Source organism: Myotis brandtii, unplaced genomic scaffold (assembly GCF_000412655.1).
Source record: "Myotis brandtii unplaced genomic scaffold, ASM41265v1 scaffold910, whole genome shotgun sequence".
Lineage (NCBI taxonomy): Eukaryota > Metazoa > Chordata > Mammalia > Chiroptera > Vespertilionidae > Myotis > Myotis brandtii.
In genome coordinates, this window is record NW_005371748.1 from 359997 (window position 1) to 375199 (window position 15203).

General features: G+C 42.4%; 1 pseudogene; it reads left to right on the forward strand.

Annotated features, from left to right (window-relative positions):
• The first annotated feature begins 5424 nt into the window (after positions 1 to 5424).
• On the forward strand, positions 5425 to 6552 carry LOC102254482 (annotated as a pseudogene).
• Positions 6553 to 15203: the final 8651 nt, after the last annotated feature.

Sequence of the window (15203 nt, forward strand, 5' to 3'; positions counted from 1 at the left end):
AGAGCATCGGCCTGCGAACTGAAGGGTCCCAGGTTTGAATCTGGTCAAGGGCACATGCCTGGGTGTGGGCTTGATCCCCAGTAGGGGCATACAGGAGGCAGTCGATCAATGATTCTCATCACTGATGTTTCTATCCCTCTTCCTTCTCTCTGCTGGAAAAAAAATATTGGCTCTGGCTGGGTAGCTCAGTTGGTTAGAGCATTGTCCAGATACACCAAGGTTGCAGGTTCAATCCCCAGTCAAGGCACATACAAGACAGCCAATGAGTGCATAAATAAGTGAACCAACAAATCAATGTTTCTCTCTAAAAGTCAATTTAAAAAAAACCAGCCTGAGTTTTGCTAAATTATGCATATGTAGTAACATGTAAAATAAAATTGGACTGAAAAAGAAAAAAAAAGAAAAAAAAAAGTCCAAAATAGGGTGAAAAGAGTTCTCCTGAGCCTGGCAGCAAGGCACCGGGAAAACCGTGCCCGAGATAAGAAGATGAAACAACTTGAGAAGTTCTTGAAGGCCCATGGGTCACCTCCCCGGACTCCCCAGTCTGCCCGGTCTCGGTCTCCTGTTGTATGATATTGGCAGGAGCATTATGAGAACCGACCTGCTCCTGCTCCTGAAGTTCAAAAGAAGCAAGTGTCCTTAAATCTCAGCTTCTTTCTTTCTTTTGCTGGATGGATGGGTGGTTTGGTTATTCTGATGCAGATGTGAGTGCTGTTGTAATAAAATGACCTTTTGTCCAAAAAAAAAAAAAAAATGATTCCCCCATCTGAGGGGGAATCATTTAATTTCCCACAATCGAGTATGATAGTAGCTACAGAAACCCCATATCAGATTGAGGAAGTGCCCTTTTATCCCAAGTTCTCTAAGCATTTTTATCACAAATGAATTCTGTGTTTTGTCACATACTTTTCTGTATCAATTTTTATGACTATGTGATTTTTCTCCTTTACACAGTTGATCTGTTGGATTACATTGTTTGATGAATCATCTTAGAATTGTTGGGATAATTCATGCTTTGTCATGTATGTAGTATGGTTTTCTTATATTGCTGGTAGGATTTACTAATATTTTGTTGAGGATTTTAGTAAATATGTTAATAAGAAATTTTGGTCAGTAGTTTACTATTTCTTTGTACTGACTGCTTAAAGAATGCCAGTCTCATAAGAATGCATCAGGGAATGTGTTTATATCTCCTAATTAATTTCTGATATTGGTAATTGGTCTCTTTGACAGTCTTGTGAACATTTGATTAGTTTCATTGACCTTTTAGAAGATTCAGCTTTTGGCATTATTCATTTTTCTTTATTATTTTTTTTGTTTTGATTTCATTAATCTCTGTTCATTTTTCCTTCCTTCTGCTTGATTTTAGTTGATTTTGATCTTCCTTTTCTAATTTATTTTTAAAAAATCTTTGCTGTTGAGTGTATTACCAATGTTCCCCTTTTTTCTCCCCATATCAACCCTGCACCCTGTTCCTGCCCCATCCCAGGCCTTCCTATTTATGTCCATAAGCAATGCATATATGCATATTAATTCTTTGGTTCATCTCTTTTCACCCTCCCTCCCACTTCTCTCTGAGTTTTTTCAGTCTGTTCCATCTTTCCATGCCTCAGGTTCTATTTTTTTTAATAGTTTATTTTTTCCATTCGGTTCTTTGTTGGCTTATTTTGGTTTTTAGATGCAACTGTTGATAGATATGTATTTATTGACATTTTTGTTCATATTTTTATCCCTTCTTCTAATTATTCTTCTTCCTCCTCCTCCTCTTCCTCCTTATTTTTCCTTCTCCTCCTATTCTTCTTCCTCATTCTCTATTCTCCCTCTTTTTTCTCCTCTTCCTGGATATGTGGAGTTGTAATCTGGTGTCCTCTAAAGCTGTCCACCAGGTGCAATGGCTCTAGGGCCTCCTGGGAGGAGCAAAGTCAGCCACTGCGTGGACCACCAAACAGGAGGTACAGGGGGATCTGCAGATGGCTGCTATTTGTTTTTGGCTTGGGAGTGCCCGGGCGAGGACAAGCTGTGAAGCAAGGCAGGCTGCTGCTAGTGCTGGGTGTTGAACCACTTATTGATTGATTTGTGGCATGCTGATGCCAGCTGCTGCTTGTTAGAGAGATTTTAGGAGACTCTGAAGCCTGAGCCAGGACAAGCCACTCACATGTAAAAGCTGCTGCAAACAGTGTAGGTGGGACTGCAATATGGATGGGGCATGTTCTCAGGGAATCACCAGGGCAGAGAAAACTGTGGGAGCTACATTGATGGAAACTCATATATGGCTTCAAAGCAACTATGTGATAGGGATGGTCCCAGAACAGAAACAATGACCCCTGTGAGCACTCTTGTCAGGAGAAAGCCACCCCAAGTTCCTGCCCTAAATGCCAGACAATCCAGTTTTTCCCTGTATGTCTCTGGGTCACCCAATTCCACCACTGCCACTGGAGCTCAGAGGAAGTGGGACCCTGTAAGTTCCTGTGCCCACCCTTTAAGAGAAACAGCCTGGGTCTCTAGCTGCCTCAGGATCACTCAATGACATCATCTGGTTTTTACAACCTGAAGTTATGAGGACTTCTCTCCACAGCTCTGGAAACCTGGGTTTGGAGTCTGGTGTGAGACTGAGACTCTGCTTCTCATGGAAGGCCTCCAGGCCGAGATATCCCTCCTGATTAAACATACACCACATGTGGGTGTCTGACTAGCCTGTTCCATGCCTCCTCCTTTTCTACCAGTCTCAGTGTGTTTTCTTCCATACCTCTCTAGTTGTAGGAATTCCATTCAGCCAGATTTTAGGTGGTTTAGAATGATGGTTGCTCTGTATTTTAGTTGTAATTTTCATGTGGTTGTGGGAGGCAGCAAGAACCAGCGTCCTTTTCTAACTTTTTAAAGTAGAGACTCAGATAATTTATTTAAAGATCTTTATTCTTTTCTAAAATAAGCATTTAATATATACATTTTCCTCTATAGACTGCCCTACCTGCATCTCACAAAATTTGATATTTTGTCATTTCATTTACATACAATTTTGAAATACATTTTCAGTTACTTTAGAATTCTAAGTTCATGAATTTTCAATGTTCCTTCAATACTTTAGAGTCCTCATCCATTGTTCTCTGGTTTTGGTAGTTTTTGTTGTGAACTTTGATCTTTTTATTAAATCTTGTTCCTTAATTCAGGTGTGTGTGTGTGTGTGTGTGTGTGTGTGTGTGTTTCTTTGCCACTCTTAGGTATTTTATCTTTCTCATTGGTTTTTAAGTGTTTGATTTTAATGTGCCTTATTTTAATTTTGTTTATTCTTTTTCTTCTTGAGGTACTTTGGTGTCCTTTGATCTCTTTATAATTTACACCAAATTCTGTAAATATTTGCCATAATTCCTTCAACCATTCTTTATTTAATATATATTTTTATTGATTTCTGAGAGGGAGAGGGATAGAGAGATAGAGAGATAGAAACATCAATGAGAGAATCATTGATTTGCTGTCTTCTGTATGCCCCCTACTGAGGGGGATCAAGCCCACAACCTGGGCATGTGCCCTTGGCTGGAGTTGAACCTGGGATCCTTCAGACCACAGGCCGACACTCTATCTGCTGACCCAAACCAGCTAGGGCATCAACCATTCTTTATGGTGCTTTCTCCCTCTTTCTGGGATTCCATTGCATGTATATATGTTTGACTGTTTTTATTGTCTCTTACATTCCTGATACTTGGCTATTTTCTGGAAAATGTAATGTGTTCCATTTTGGAGAGTTTCTATAATACTCCTTTAAGTTCACTTACATTTAATCTGCATTGTTAGTCTTACTCCATGCATTTTTCCTTTCAGATGTTATTTTATTAAGCTCTAGAAATTCAAAATACAGACCAGTTCTATCAAGGTCTTACATGTTAGATTAAAGCCCCTGTGTGTTTCATCCAACAGAAGCTCCTGAGAGAAGACTGTGTCTTTGTTAGCACAGCCCTGTTGGGGTCCAACCCCAGCAGGTCCAGGGGTTCCCAAAGGTGTGGACGGAGTCAACAAAGAAGAAATAACATGGATACAGCATTTAGTTGATCAGCAGCCTAGCCAGGTTCTCTAGTCAGGTTCTCCAGCTAGGTTCTGTCTTTATTCTCCTGTTACATCTGTATTTATACCAGTTGATTTTAATCCTATTCATTCTATTCCAAAGTTTAGGGCATTTGTTATCTCCATTCCAAGGTCACTACTCTATTGTTCTGTTAAGCTACAAGGAAGTAACTAAAGGAGATTATCCTAAGTAAAGATTATGTAGCTTAAGCATGATTGTTCAGAGTTAAATTGATTAACTACCCGCCTGGCACTTAGTTAAGGGGTTTTACTGATTTATTTCCTTCCTTAGTCCTGTTAATCCCTAACTCCAGGGAAAAATTTCCCCCTGGGGAAACAACCTTTCTTGGAGAGGTGACCTTGGTTAAAACACATAGCGCTAAGTAGGGGAGCAAACATATTAAGAACAGTATGCCATATACGTCAGGTCCCTTGAAACATATGCTGTGCAGATGTTTCTTCCCTGCAGCGACTGTGTCAAACAGCAAGGATGGACCGGCTTCCAGCACAGCCCAAGGTTATTGGTTGCTGGGGCTGCAATAACATTTCTCTGGTCACTGCCCAATGACATCCCCAACTGCCTCCTTAAAATGCAACATTTCCTGGAGGAGAGACCAAAGTAAATATTAAGGCCTCCTTCTGACTGATTAATGGGGCAGAGGAAGCAAGTGCCTTTCTTTAAGGCAGTGGTTCTCAACCTTCCTAATGCCGTGACCCTTTAATACAGTTCCTCATGTTGTGGCGACCCCCAACCATAAAATTATTTAGTTGTTACTTCATAACTGTAATTTTGCTACTGTTATGAATCATAATGTAAATATTTGATATGCAGGATGTATTTTCATTGTTGATGTCATCACGCCGGGTACTCATATGTGGGCGGACCTGCATGTGGGCGTATCTGCATGTGTTTTCCGATGGTCTTAGGTGACCCTTGTGAAAGGGTTGTTTGACCCCCAAAGGGGTCACGACCCACAGGTTGAGAACCGCTGCTCTAGGGGTGGTGTGAAAGGAAATGTAAGGCATAAAGGGAGGAGGCAGGGAGTCCTTAAGGAGGGTGTTTACTCCTGGAGAATAAAAGCAGTAACCAGATCATCAGAGAATATATCCCCCAGGTCTCTCCTCCAAGATTTAATGAACATTGCAGGAACAACATAATCCTCAACCGAAGGACTTGTATGCATGCATATAAGCATAACCAATGGACATAAGACACTGGGGGGTAGGGGGGGCCAGGGGATTGTCAAGGGCGGGGAAGAAAAAAAAGGACACATATGTAATACCCTTTGTAATACTTTAAGCAATAAAAAAAATAAAAAAAATAAATAGGAGAGCAAACCGTAAAAAACAAAAACAAAAAAAAAACTTCTTAATCATCACAAAGATCACTTTACTAAGTTAGCTGTAGATGCTGTTCTCAGATTGAAAGGCTCTGGTAATCTGGAGGCAATTCATATTATCAAGAAGCTAGGAGGAATCTGTTGTATTTCTATTTAGATGAAGGCTTTCTTTTGGATGAAACAATTGGAGTAAATCAATCAAAGTGAATTGAAAATGCTAAAGTTCTTATTGCAAATACTGGTATGAATACAGACAAAATAAAGATATTTGGTTCCCGCATAAGAGTTGATTCTATAGCACAGGTTGCCGAAATAGAACAAGCAGAAAAGGAATCAATGAAGGAGAAAGTTGAACATATTCTTAAGCATGGGATAAACTGCATTATTAACATCAAATTAATTTATAATTATCCTGAGCACCTTTTTTATTCTGCTGGGGTTATGGCTATTGAACATGCAGATTTTGCAGGTGTAGAATGTTTGGCTCTTGTCACAGGTGGTGAAATTGCCTCTAACTTTGACCACCCAGAATTAAAGAAGCTTGGAAGTTGCAAGGTTATTGAGGAAGTCAGGATTGTAGAAGACACACTCATTCAAGTTTCTGAGTGAGGCTTTCACTATTGTTCTTCATGGTGCAACACATTTTAGATGAAGCAGAAATATCTTTGCATGATGCTCTTTGTGTTCTTGCACACACTGTGAAGGATTCTAGAAGAGTTTATGGAGGAGGCTGTTCTGAGCTGATGTCTCATGTTGTGTCACAGCTGCTGATAAACACCAGATAAAGAAGCTGTTGCAATGGATTTTTAGGCTCAAGCACTGAGGATGTTGCCTACTGTTAGAGCTGACAACGCAGGCTGTGACAGTGCAGATCTGGTGGCACAGCTCTGCGCTGCCCATTATGAAGGCAATGCAACTGTTGGACTGCATATGAAGGAAGGTGCTATTGGTGATGGCAGTGCTGGGCATCACAGACAGTGTCCAAGTGGTTTTGGTTCTTCTGAGTACAGCTGAAGCAGCAGAGGTGATTTTGCATGCGGATGACATCATCAAAGCAGCACCAAGGAAAGGTGTCCTGATTACCCCCCTTGTTAAGCTTTCCTGTATGCCATTATGCTCTGGATCAGTTCACAGCAATGTTGTTCAAAGGACATAAACTTCTTAAAAAGACTGTGGAATCAAAATTTATCTATGGAGCTCATATCCTTAAGTTTAGACATTTAGCTTACCTTTTACTTTAACATAGTTCTAATTTATTTGCTATTCATTTTCCATAAAATTTGGTTGTTTTAAAAGTTTATTTATCATACTGTGCATCAAAATAAAATTTTGAACAATTAAAAAATAAAAATAAAATAGAGGTCAGAATATAAATGAGATGCCTTTGAAAATCACCAATAATGAACACACCACGGTGAACCAACCCTCACAACCTGAGAAAGAAGTAAAAGTACACAAGGTTCATGTTCAGGAGACAGGAAGCTCCATCTGACACTATTTCCCCTACAAAGTGATCAGAGGATAAACTAAGACCGGAGTGTGAACCTAGAGCCAGTGGACCACGTGTTGAGGGAGAGTGGATCATCAGAGTGTGTCTCGTGGGTCCCTGAGAGCTAGAAGCATGAACTATAGAGACACAGACAGAGGTCCTGGGTCCTATTCTTTCAGGCAAGTTTGGAGCTGAATGTGTAGCAGCTGCACAGCTTCATTTGTGGTTTTTATTATCTATACTCATTTGTAAGACCAATTTTTATCATTGATGATACAAATGAAACTTGGTCAAAAGTAGGATGTTGTGGTGAAAATGTAGGTAATATTAGGGAGTAATTAGGTTTAAGTTATTAAAAACTCATTATCGGAAACGTGATGTCTGTTTATGACCCTGGGGACCAATATAACCACGTCCATCCATGATGGGGGTCAACTGGAACCTGCACCTGGAGGGACATTGCCACAATGGGGGGAAAGCTACCTGGGAACATTATGGGGGATTAACACACACATCCAGGGTTCTCTCATTGGGTTGTGATCTCCTCATTGTTTAGCCAGTTCAAGTTTTTTTTCCTCATTTTCCTCTGAAACAACCCCATATATTTTCTAGAGTCTTGAAGACACTGTTGAGACTGTGAATGGGCACAAGCCATTTGTGTTTTGATGTTGTACCTTGTATCATTCCTGAATTCACTTTCTAGTTCTTTCCATTTTCTGGTGCAGTTTTTAAGGTTTGCTGTATACAATAAAATGTTATATGTGTAGAGATAAAGAGAGACATTTATCACTGTAATTCATACATTTTGTTTTTCTTCTTCTTGCCTAAGTATTATGACAAGAACTTTTAGCTTTTTCAATAAAATCAGTCACTGGGGCACCCTTGTCTTGGGCCTGATGCAAGAAGAATAGATTTGAAATTTTCTCTGTGTGGCATGATGTCAGTTGTTGGCTTCTCAAATGTGGCCTTTATTATATTGAAGTCTATCACTTCTACAACTAATTTGTTAAGAATTTTAATATAAAGGGATTTTTGAATTTTAAATGCTTTATTCTATATCAGTTTATATCATGGTATACCTTATCCTTCATCTGTGGATGAGGGTAGCCCATTTACTGGTTCACAAACATTGAGCGATCCTTGCATCCTTGCACAATATCCCACTGGATCATGGTTAATGATCCTTTCAATGTGGTTCCTAATATATTGTTGAGGGTTTTTGCATTTATTCTCATCAGGGATATTAACCTGTCATTTTGTGTGTCCTTACTTGACTTTGGTATCAGTGTAATGGTCACCTCAATAAATCTCTTTGGAAGTGAATCATCTTCTTTTAATTATTGGAAGAATTCAGGAAGGATTGATTAAAAAGTTATGAATTCTTTTTTGAGTTTTTGGTGGAATTCACCCTTGATTCCATTTGGTCATTGGTTTTTATTTGTTGGAAGTTTTCACTACTACATCAATTATTTGTTTAAATTCATAGCAATCTAGCCAATTTGGGATCCAGTTCTTAATTTGAGCTCCTACTAAGTGGATTGAGAAATACATCTGTTGATCTTCACAGGGTGTGGTCAGTGTTGAAATAATAGTTGCTTGCAGGTCACATATTTATTTTATATGGCACCTAAGAGAATGAAAAATATCCATGTTTTCTTATATAGAATTCATAAAGTACAGTATGTGATGACATGAACAGTTTTGTATCACTGCTCATGAGTGAATGCATGTCTTTTCCAAAAACGAGTATGTGTCTGTCTGCATGTGACTGTGTGTGTGTGTATGTGACTGTGTGTGACTGTGTGTGTGACTGCAAGTGACTCTCTCTGTGTGTGACTACATGTCTATGTAACTCTGTGTTTCCTGGGCAAGGAGTGAGAGAACAGTATGGATGCAAGGGGTCCCATGGATGATCCTAGGCTTCCAACATGCTCCCGATGCACATCTCACCCACAGTGAAGCTAGAAAACCTTGGATCCAGGAGGAAAAGTGGAGGGAGGAGATCAATGATGCACATCCCAAGAGAATGAAATACCTGTCCCCACCATGGTGTTAGCACTGATTTATGAAGAACATCAGGGACCCCTCGTGTGGACGATGTGGGGGCTCCCTGTGTTTGGTGCACTGAGCTGACAGCTCTTCTATGGATAAATGTGGACCCAAAGAGGATGGGTGAGGTCCACCAGCCCTAACTGTGCTCAGGCCTTTCAGCAGAGGGAGGGCCCTGTGATCTCCCTGAAATTAGGAGAGGGGCACATGGAGAGTCAGTCACTGAGGGTTGCATCCCCCAAGGGATGGATGCAGAGTTGTGCACACAGCCCAATACCAGCAACCCACCTGCAGACTTTACACACATCACAGATAAGTTGAAAAGACAGTGAAAAAAGTCACTTTTGGAATTTGTGAAGGAGACTTCATGAAGGAGAGTTTCTGTCATTGCTGACATGTCACCTGCAAACAGAAAATATCCCTTCTTCATTGTTATCTTCAGTGAAAATATGAGAAAGAAGACTCGTCCCTGGATGCAGCTGAGAATTTCAGAGGAAATCCCTGTGCCCAATAGGAAGGCCCTTCCCTCCCAACCTCCCTCTGCCCCTGCTCCTGGGGCTGCTTCTGTGCTGTGGTCCTGAGCACCCCCTGCAGCCCAGCCCTGCTGTATGCCTCAGGAGGGTTTGTGTCTGGGCTGACACTGACTCCCCTCACTTTGTCTCTTGCACAGTAATACATGGCGGTGTCCTCGGTGATCACGGAGCTCAGCTACATGGAGACCTGGTTCTTGGACGTGTCTCTGGAGATGGAGGTTCGGCTCTTGAGGGAGGGGCTATAGTATGTGTCTCCATTATTATTTATGCGCCCTATCCACTGCAGCCCCTTCCCCAGGGGCTAGCAGATCCAGTGCACATTGTAGCTTGTTAAAGAGAATCCAGAGAGAGTGCAGGTGAAGGAGAGGGTCTGTGAGGGCTTCACCAGTCCTGGCCCTGACTCCTGCAGCTGCACCTGGGACAGGACACCTGGGGACAAGGATCATCAGTCCTGTTAGTCACCTATAGTCACAGCCATCCCATGACCCCTACCTGACCCCTGAGACCCTCACCTTGGGGAGCTGTCATCAGGCACAGGAGAAGATCCAGCAGTCTCATCTTCTTCTAGACCACAGCTCTGCCTTCCCAGAGACCTCAGCCATGTGTGAGCCTGCACAGCCCAGGACAGGATTTACCCTGGAGTTTGAATAGAAATTTGCATGTGGGGCAGTCTTTCCTATAAGTGCAGGGACTGAGGTCAGGCTGCCCTGGTCATTCTGGGATCTCTATAAGGCCATCTCTTCCCTTGACCTCACTCAGCAGGTAAGTCAGGGACAGGGGACCACCTGGGTCATGAAGCACAATGAAATTAGGTCAAAGAATGTCCTAAACTTTCTGAGCATAAGATGGTGGACTAGATGAGTAGGTTATACATTTAACTTTTCATGCATCTTTCATACAGGTGTAAAAGGGATTAATATTTGTTAAGACCAATGCTAAATCTCAACAACCTAGTATATCCACAATTTCCAAATTTTTAAATCTAATTTTATACAATTATTTTCTACAATTATTCAAAAAAAAATAAAAGACAGTCATTCTCAATATCTTATATCTTAATTTATGACATTACTTGGACCTGAGAAAATACCTTCCAGTCACAGGCAGATGGGACAATCTTGATTCTTGATGCTGGGAAATTTGTGAATGTGTCTACAGCTTCCTTAGCAAACTCTTCCTTTATGCAAGCCCATGGCCTATTGCAGAGGCCCCAAATTGGTTACATCAGAAGTATCCATGGCTTTAAGTGGAGAAAAGACAAGAAATAAAAGTAGAATAATTCATATGTTGAAATGATGATGGAAGAAGATTGACCTGTTTTCTCGGTCTAGTGTTATCAGTGATGTCAGGTTCAGAGGGAGGTGAGTGAAGAGAATTCCTACATAGAACATCTCATTAGAAAGGAAACTTAAACCCTGAGAAGAACTCCTCACTCCCAACCTCCTTCTGCCCTTCCCATGGAGGGTCACTGTGGTCAGAGGGTGCTGGGCTCTCCCACAAACATATAACAACTTTAATGTATAATGTGTACATTCTCCTATCAGACGAATGGTTTAGAAATACATTCTTTATGTTTATGTTTGTATTTTCATTTGCACAATGGAATCATTGATGGGATAAATGCTTTTAAATTTAACCAAGGCTAATTTAACAATATTTTCTTTATTGGGACTTGTTTTGGGTAATTTTACAAAGAACATCCCAGAAAATGTTGAGGTTCCACTACACTGTCCATGTGGATTGGCTACAGCAGCCACGGGGACTGGAGCAGGTTCTGGTACCAGAGGGGAGCACTGCTGGGAAACTACCCATAAATCTGGACGTGACTGTGGAACTGGGTGAGGGGAGAAAGCTGGATTTGTTTTAAGTCACATGACAAAAAATGCCTGATGTTCATGGACAGAGAGTTACTGGGCATATGGGTTTAAAGCCTCCTCCAGTGAAGGCCCCGTAGGAAGTACAGGGCATAATAGAGACAACTTGTATCATCTTATGAAATAATGATGAGTAGGCATTTGTTAGAAATAGAAACATTAAAGATCATGCAGGCAGGGATCAAGAGAAATAAGGAACGTGTAATTGCAAACTGGTGGGTAGGGGATCCCTGTTTCCTACATGCACATTCTCACAGTGTCTCTGTTCTAGAAGATAACACCTTCTCAGGTCCAGGGGATTCTCATTTGAACACTTTTGGGGTCCTTACTCACATGGTCACACCATGAATCACTGATGCCTGAAAATTTTGGATTGCATTTGTGAAATCTCTCAACACTGACAGGGAAGAGTAGACACCCCTCACAGGAGGAGCCATGGTGATGGAGTGTCTGTATGAAGATCCTTCATTTCATTGGACCAGGACCTTTATCTTAGTCCATCCTCATCATTATCAGCAGCAGTACCATAATTTCTCACTTATAATAGTTCTCATATTCTGTAGACATGGTGGTTATCCACACACAATGACTTTTTGTTAAATAATGAAAGCAGGCATCACCTCTCTTGCTGTCATTGAAAATTGAAATGACAATGGCCTCTCCTAAAATTGATAGAAGGCCTTGCAAGCAGCTGATGGCCTTGGCTAGAAGAGAGATCCCACCCATGACAATGGACCAAGCCCCCTATAAAATTCTATGGTCATCATCATCATCACCACCACCATTATCATAACCATTTGCCTATTTATAATTATTTTTCAGTTATAGTAGAAGTTGCTTTTGTACACTCATAATGATGGTTTAGCTCAATGTTTTCTCAATTTTTATAATTGTTAAGTAACATATGTACCCACACTTTGTTTTTTCCCCATTTGATTGCAGAAAACTGATGGCTCCTTCCTGCCTCTTCTCAGGTGGCCCCATGTGGGAATCTAAAAAGGAATGTTGAGTCTCCTCTCTAAATGTCAATAAGAAGTTGAAACCACACAAGCCCCTGTAGGAAGAATTCCTCCCTTCCCTCCTCCCCCGTTCATCGAAACAAAATTCCTGAGCCAATCTCCTTTCCTGGCTCCATCAAAGCAGGTCTGACTTCCTGAAGGACATTTCATGTGCTTGCCAGAGATTTCAACCATGTACATAATAAACATTCCATGTCCCTTGGTGTGTGTCTTTGTCACCAACCTGGAAATCTGCACCAAGCTGTTGTGGGTCCCTCTGCCTATTCCTGGTGTCACCTACTCTCTGTGCTATGAGCCTGATGACAATTCAATACCCTGCACCACTGGGGTCCGTCTTCTCTAACTTTGGGTTCACATACCTTTGGTGGCCTCTGTCCAGCATTCAGGTGAGCTGTACTGTTAAGTAAGCAGAGACTTTTGTTAGATTTAGGGGACGTGGGTCAGAAGATTTGATGATTAACTGCCATTTGTGCACAAGAGTGTCTGAAATGGACTCTCTACCTATTGTCAAAGTGATAAAGTTGTCCCTGTTTACAACAGACTTTCTAACTCAGAGACTTCAGAGGTAAGCACAGAGTCAGGAACCCAGAGGTTCTTTGAGGGAAACTGTGACATGAAGATGAAACCACACAGGAAATCAGCCCACACCTCCAACTGCACCTGCTGCTGGGATGGTCCTTGTGTTCAACTACCCCGCATGCCCCCTATGGTCACAGCTTGTACTGCAGGGAGGTTTGAGTCTGGGCTCACACTGACTCCCCTCACTGTGCCTCTTGTGCACAGTAATACAGGGACTTGTCCTTGGCTCTCAGGCTGCTCATTTGCAGGTTGGCAGTGCTTTTGGAATCATCTCTGGAGATAGTGAATCTGCCTTTCATAGATGCAGTGTATTCTGTGGTGTGATTGTTGCCTTTGTTTCTTATAAAACCTACCCATTCCAATATCTTTCCTGGGGTCTGACAGATCTAGCTTATATAATAGTCACTGAATGTGAGTCCTGAGCCTTTGCAGGAGAGTCTCAGAGACCCCCCAGGCTGCACCAAGCCTCCCCCATACTCCACCAGCTGCACCTCACACTAGACACCTTCAGACAAGAGAGTTGTCATTAGGAGCAGGCACACACCCTCACACTCACACACACTCACAAGGCCCAGCTTCTCCATAATGTTACCATGTAAGAGCATCAAAGCGAGAGCCCAGCTCAGCCCACACATCATGGTGCTTCCTCTCAGTTGACTCCTGGAGTGAATGGAAACTGCAGGTCCCTTGGGTGGGGCTGTTCTACCAGAGGTGCAGGGGGCAGGAGCTGGGTCAGGCTTATCAGAACAAAGAGCTCCCCATGTGCATGGGCTCCTCCCCTTAGGGACAGAGGAGTGGAAGTCCCTAGGGTACAGTCCTCTTTCCTCAGAGGGACAAGCACCTCCTGTGAGTGTGGAGAAGTTCATGAGGGGTGGCTCATCTGTGTGCTGCAGTGTGGCTGTTGTTAATACCACCATCATCAGTTACACCCTGTATAATTTACAATGATGTCCCACCTACTGGGCCAGGAGCTTCCTCAGCACTCTTTTTTAAGGGCACTAATCCCACTCATGAAAACTCCACCCTCAAGACCTAAGCAAGGCCCCAGGCCCCACCTCCTAACACCATCACCTTGGGTTTTAGGTTTTAATATGTGAGTATGAGGGACACATGCATGGTGCTCATAGCAGCAATTCAAGGATAAAACACAGCCCCACCAGTTGGGAGGCTGCTCCAATAGAGCTTCCCCACCTGAGGGTCCTTGTAATCCTGAGGGAGCTCCTGGTCTGTGAAGGCAGAAAGCTGAGCCACATCCTTCAGATCATGCTGATGACCTTGCAGAATGTGGTCTGCCCTTGACCTTGACCCAAGGCCTCTGGTTAATCCTGTTATTGTTCCTTATTAGTGCTTATAGGTGCTCATTATTCCCCTTTTTGAAGACCTAGAACTGTTTTCTGCCCACAATCATGGGTAACTCCTTGTGTTTACTCATATTTCATAGGCGTCAGTGGAATAAGTAGTCAGGCTCTATTTTTTATGTTTGATGCTGACATGTTAAGGTTCATCCTTCTCTCCTTTCCTGTCCACCTGGCAAACTGAAGAGAGAGAGACATTAAACCCACATGAGCCCCTCCCGTGAGCAGGATCCTCCCAGGCTCCACCAATGACCCAAAATAAAAACATGAACGAGTGTTCTTACCTGGGGAACCCTCATGACTTACTTGTTGAAAAGCCTGCCCTGCTCCCAACAGACACCTCCATGAAGTGATAAGGTCCCACTGTGTGAGAACATCATCAGGCTGCACATCCATTGCAAGGTACAATGGGTTCCTCTACTTTCCCTACATGGTGTCTCCTGCTATTGGTGCTATCAGAGTGACTACAAGTCAGTGACCATCACCACCAGTCTTTCTTCTCTACCTTTGGGGACACACTCCTCTGTGGCAAGATGTACAGCCCACATATCCTGCTGCTGACTGGGACATGAGTTTTGTGGGGCTGAGCTGCATTGTTGAGTCAGCAGAGCCTCTGGTTAGAATCAGGTGACTTGGGTCAGAGCATTTGATGTTTAATTGTTGTTTGGGCACAAGAGTGTCTGAGGGGCAGGCTCTGTGGTTTATCCATGTGAAAAAGTTGTCTCTGTTTACACTAAATTTTTCTAAATCAGAGATGTCAGAGGTAAGTGCAGATCTGGAATCTGGAGGTTCCTGTGGGAAACTGTGACATGAACAGGAAACCACAGGAAACCAGTTGGAACCTCCAACTGCACCTGCTCCTGTGATGGTCCTTGTGTTCAGGGACCCTGAGCTCCTCCTGGTGGTCAC